This window comes from Humulus lupulus, chromosome 7 (assembly GCF_963169125.1).
Source record: "Humulus lupulus chromosome 7, drHumLupu1.1, whole genome shotgun sequence".
NCBI classification, from domain to species: domain Eukaryota; kingdom Viridiplantae; phylum Streptophyta; class Magnoliopsida; order Rosales; family Cannabaceae; genus Humulus; species Humulus lupulus.
In genome coordinates this window covers 40189694-40195693 of record NC_084799.1, presented here as the reverse complement: position 1 = coordinate 40195693, position 6000 = coordinate 40189694, and positions in this window count along the sequence as shown.

The window sequence follows — 6000 nt, the reverse complement described above, 5'->3', positions numbered from 1 at the left end:
TCGATTCCATTACTGATTTCAAGGTAGACGAGGGTCGCTTCAAGTATTGCTTTTTTTCTCTGGGTGCTTGTAGGCGGGGATTCAAGTTTTGTCGACCTGTTATATGTATTGATGGGTCCTTCTTGAAAACTAGGTATGGTGGCCAAATGTTGTGTGCCGTGGCATTGGATTCAGACAGCCACATATTTCTGATTGCTTTCGCAATAGTTGACAGTGAGAACCACGACTCTTGGACCTATTTCATGAGGAAGTTGAAACAAGCGATTGGTGATGTTGAGAACTTAGCATTCGTATTGGATAGGCATCAAAGCATTGTTCATGCTTTGGAACTTGTCTTCCCTGATGCACCCCACGACGAATGCTACCACCACATTATTATGAACGTGGCTAGCAAGTTCAAGACTGATTGCTTCACGGATCATATTTACAGTTGTGCATACTCGTATAAGAAGACAGATTTTGAAAGAGAATTTGAGAAGATAAAAGCAATGGATGTTCGAGTTGCACTATATCTTGAGGGCATTGGATTTGAAATATGGGTTCGTGCGTACTTTCCAGGGGACCGTTACAATGTAATGACAAGTAATTGGGTTGAAAGTTTCAACAGCAAAACTAAGGACGCAAGAGCCTTCCCGATCACTGCTTTTGTTGAATTCATTAGGTTTACTATTCAAACATGGTTTGCTACTCGAAAGGAAAACGCTGAAACGTGTAGCACGACTCTATCACCAGTTATGGAGGGGGACTTGTCATGTCAATTTGAGAAATCTCGGTTCTTAAGCGTCGACAGAGCTGGACCTTATACATTTAATGTCCACCCCGGAGGAACAATTCAGAGCGGTGGTATAGTTGATTTGGAGGCACGAACATGCAGTTGCGGCCTATTCCAAATCATGAAGATTCCTTGTCCACATGCATGTGCTGCTGCTCAAGAATGAAATATTAGCATGTACGCATTGTGCTCTCAATGTTACACAAGAGAGTGTTGGAAGAGCACATATGAGGGGACAATTATGCCAGTTGGTGATGAGGATGATTGGGAATTGCCTGAAGACATTAAGAACATCCAAGTTGGAGTACTGATTGAGAAGAAACCTGTAGGCCAACCGAAGAAGCAAAAGGTCGGACGAATTAGGAAAAATCGATATCCTTCTAATGGAGACAAGGTTGTGATACAACGATGTTGTAGCAAGTGTGGTGGTAAAGGGCACAACAAAGCGTCTTGCAAGTACTGAGGTTAAATTATTTTGTTTGTATTCTAGTTGACCTATTATGTTTTATTTCTGCTTGAACTAGTAATATTTGTTATGTGCTGGATTTTGCAGGTTTTTTTTCTATTTTTTTCTCCATTATGAAACTCTTAAATATGTAATAATCCAGTGTTGGTCCGATAGTGCACGATGCCGGTACGACAATGCACGATATCGTTTGTTGTATGATTATTTAAATGTATCTTACAATATGGTACGACGTTGCTCGATGTAGTACGATAGTTAATGTACGCCATTAGGGTACGATAATGTACGATATTGGTCTGATAGTGGTACGATGGTATGATTTCAGTACAGTTTCGTGAAATTTGTGAGACATGTGAGGGTATGATAGAGTACGATAGTGATCGATGATAGTACGATTGCAAAGATTAAACACATTAAAATGTAGTAATTACAAAAAGAGCAATCAAAAAAATTATACAATTCAAAAAAATTAAGACCGTTCAACATAAGTTTTGGTAGAATAAGTCTACACACCACCTTTGCCTAAAAAAATTCATATTATTGTCAGTTACATTATCAAATGGTAGTTGTAGAATCTTATGTTCAATATGCTCAATTACGTAACATCCGCAATCGCCACTGCATTAGAAAATAAACAATAATTTAATAAAGTTTTGTAATTAGGAAATAATAATTAATATGTGATATTTAATAAAGTTCACCTGGATTTTGTTTGCGGTACGAATTCACGTGGAGTGAGTTTCCAATCGAAGGGTCTGACCTGGCTCTCTGATGTTGTCAACTGAGGCGTGAGTATAACGTCATGGTTCTCAAATAAACCGGACTGTCGCAAGACCGACGGGAAAATGGTACACCAGTCTACCATCAAACTGATCAAATCATTTTCGGAAATTGATCCAATACTGGAGTCAAAGATGTTGAACATCCACCCATTCAGGTCTGCCTCTACAGCTACCCAATGCAATTGGTCTTTCAAGAAGAGGGCAAAATAAATTAACTCCTTGTTCTGCCAACTCGGTAAGAACTGGACTGCATCACCCCTAACTAGGTCCAATATACTGTCATCTCAACTAAAGCTAGAGTAGTTAGAACCTGGAAAAGCGTCCCACCGAGCCTTCAATGATTCGGGAAAAATTGTAGGCATAACAACACAGTTCTGAGGGTACACGTCAGGATAAAATTGTAGACGCCTCCTCATGAGATGGAATGTTGCATCTAAATGCTACATTAAAGGAAAATTAAGTCAGTAACCACATTATCGTACCAAAATAAATAAACAAAAAACTATCAGACATGAATATAGTAACTATCGTACCATAATCGTACCCCAATCGTACATGAATATAGTAACTAAATAACAACAATAAAACCTTCTATCGTACTCATATCGTGCTAATGTTGTACCATCATCGTACCTTTATGGCAAAAACTACAGTATTATACACCATCGTACCCACTAGCGTCCTACTGTCATACCATCATCGTACCATTGACAAAGTAAGTTAACAATTTGAAACTAACTATTATCGTACTACCATCGTACCTATATCGTCCCACTACAAATTCTAAAATTACGATGTTAATAGTAACTACTTAACAAATTATATCGTACCCCTATCGTGCTAATGTCGTACCACCATCGTACCATTGACAATATAAACAATTTATAATTTGACACTTATAATTATCGTACTACCATCGTACACCAATCGTACCTATATCGTACCACTACATATAGAAACATTTAAATAAATTTTCAACATTCTTTAATTATGAAGTTATAGAAAACTTACAGAGTCAGAAAGCCATGTCCTCGGAGTATGCAATTTCAGGAACCAAGCAGCATCGTGTGTCCCTGAGAAGCATTCCCTCGGATATTTATTCCCAATGGTGCCAAGCAACCACTTGTGAAAGGTCATAAGTAATTTACCATCAACAACCCTCAATGGATCCACATTCACTGCTGTCTTCGATTTCTTATTCCTTTTCTTCATTGCAGTGTACTCATCGAACCACCTAGGCCTCTTTCTTTCTCTCCTCTTCTCCGGTGTTGGTGGAGCTATGTCTAAGAATTGTACTTCAGAATCTTCAGTATCTCCGATTACAGTAATTTGCCTATCCTCTGGTGTGCAAAAAATGTGATCATCTACATCATCAGGTCTGTAATCGTTAGGGAGAATGCCTTCATCTACAGGAGACTGAGGGCCTTCTTCAGTGGACTGAGGGTGTGGATCTGGAGCTGGCCTACTAAGATCTTCCATCATTGTCATCAGCTTCTGCAATTGACCCAAGATCTCGGACTGACCTTTAATAAGGGCACTTTGTTGCCCTTCAACCTTTTCCAACCTGGCCAAAATCATAGAGTAGCCTGGTTGCTCAGCTTGGGAGGAGGTGCTGGCATGAGGTGCTGATGGGGGAACCTCAGGTGCCTCGGGTGCTGGAGGTGGTGGAACCTCCTTAAAAATATTTGCTGCTTCTGCTTGCTCAGCTAACTTTTCAGCAAGCTTTTCAGCCTAGCTCTGTAAGGCTTCCTGTGTAGGCTGTCCATCGGCACCCACCTCTAGTTCCTCTAACCCCATGTCCACATACAATGGGGCTTCATTATCTGTAAGGGTCCTCACATACTGTTCTTCAGCAGGTCGGGCACACAGGTAGGGGTATACTGTCAACTGCCACCAAAAACAATGAATATTTAGATTGGAAAGTAAAACAATATAAAAAATAAGTAATTGTCATCGGTGAACAATGGTAGCCTATCGTACTCCAATCGTACCACAATCGTACCTCAATCGTACCATATCGTACCCATATCATGCAATTATCGTACCCATATCGTACCCATAACATAACAATATCGTACCCGTAAGTGAGAATTACTTGCTAACTATTGTACCATCATCGTACAACATCGTACCTCTACAACTACATTAATAAAGAATACATATCGTACCCCCAATCGGACCATCATCGTACCAAATCGTACCCCTTAGCCAGTTTTCAAACAGTTGACAAAAAACCACAAAATAACCCCACAATCGTACTCAAATTGTACCCTATCGTATTCCTATCGTGTAGTACCCATAGAATTGCATATCTAGAAAAAAAATATAGAACATTCAAAATATTTAAAAAGTAAAGTAAAAGCTCACCTTTTTGGCAAACAATTTAATAAGTTGCTCTTTGTGTATCTCTACTTTCTCCTTGCTCTGCCAGTTGATCATTCTTGGAATGCCTTGGCCCAATCTCATAGCATAATCCTGACCCAACTCAATGATGGACTCAAAAGCCCAATACTGCAATGCTGCAGCATACCCATAAATAGAGTACTTGGCCTCCTTCTGAGTCTTTCATTTCTCAATCTTCTTCTGTAAATGCTTCTTCATTTCTACAAAGTCTTTTTGACAAGTTTGTAACAACTTCTGGTATGATATCTTCCCCCACGGGTACTGGAAAAAGAAGTCAACGTCATCTACCATCTTCAGCATGTCAGTCCAAACCATCAACTTCTCCTCACGACCTTTCAAAACACCCTCTACTAATAAACACAAACCCATCTTGTACACATCATCAACTATTTGACAACTCTCAAAAGTTCTGCGCAGTTGCCCTATGCTCACTGGGGAATGACCATTGAAGTACTCAAGAATCAACCGATCCGAAGTGGTCTTCGCTTTAATCTCAGCTTCAGACGGTCCGGCCTCGAAATTTAAACCAGTAACTAAAGCGAACTCCAATCGGCTAAATCTACATCGTTTTTTCCCAATATAAAACTGGACTTCGTCAGTCTTCTCCCCTCTGAATTTGTGCAACAACAGCTGATGGACTAAGGCACCAGAAAAATTTAATGGTTCCGCCATAAAGAACTGTTTGAAAGGGGATTCCTTCACCCTATCCAATAAACCACACTGTATAAATTTTGCTTTAATCTTTGGAAAGTACCAACTGCCACGCCAAGTGATACGTCATGTAAAATGTTCTTCTATTGGAACTATCAGTTGTGGAGGTCTTAAATTCTGCATAAAACAAATAAATAGCCAATTAAATAGAATAACAAAAAAAAAACATCAAATTTTATATTCTGCAATCTACTATCGAGCAACTATCGGACACTATCGCACCATATCAGACACCACTGAAAAGAAAAAAAACAGGAACTATAACATTATCGTGCACCATCGTACCTCACATCGTACACCATCGGAATATAACAACACAACAATTTGTTCCCAATATCGGGCACACATCGTACCCAATATCGTACCCTATCGTACCTTCATCTTCAACCTCAAGTTATCAGAAAACACAAAACTATCGTACCAACGTCGAACCACTATCGTACCCCTATCGTACAATCATCTTCAACCTAAAGTTATGAGAAAACACAAACACTATCGTACCCCTATCGACCCACTATCGTACCCTATCGTACCTCTCAAAAAACCAAAAAAAAAAATTCAAAATTTTACGGTTTATCAGATTTCACACAGTCAGATTTCACACAGTCAAATTCAACAATACATACTATAACATTTTGCAATGGAAAAGAAATTGAAAAAAACACATACCCTAGACATTTTTGCGTAATGGGGTGTCGGTTTTTCTTCGGGGTCTGAGTTTTTCTTCGTCTCCGGTGGTGGTTGGGGTTTGGGTGAGTGTCGGGGTTTGGGTGAGGCTTGGTCTCCGGTGGTCTGGGTTTTCCTTCGTCGGGTGGTGGGGGTTTTTCTGATCGTCGGGTGAGGGATAGAGATGCGTCGAGTGAGGG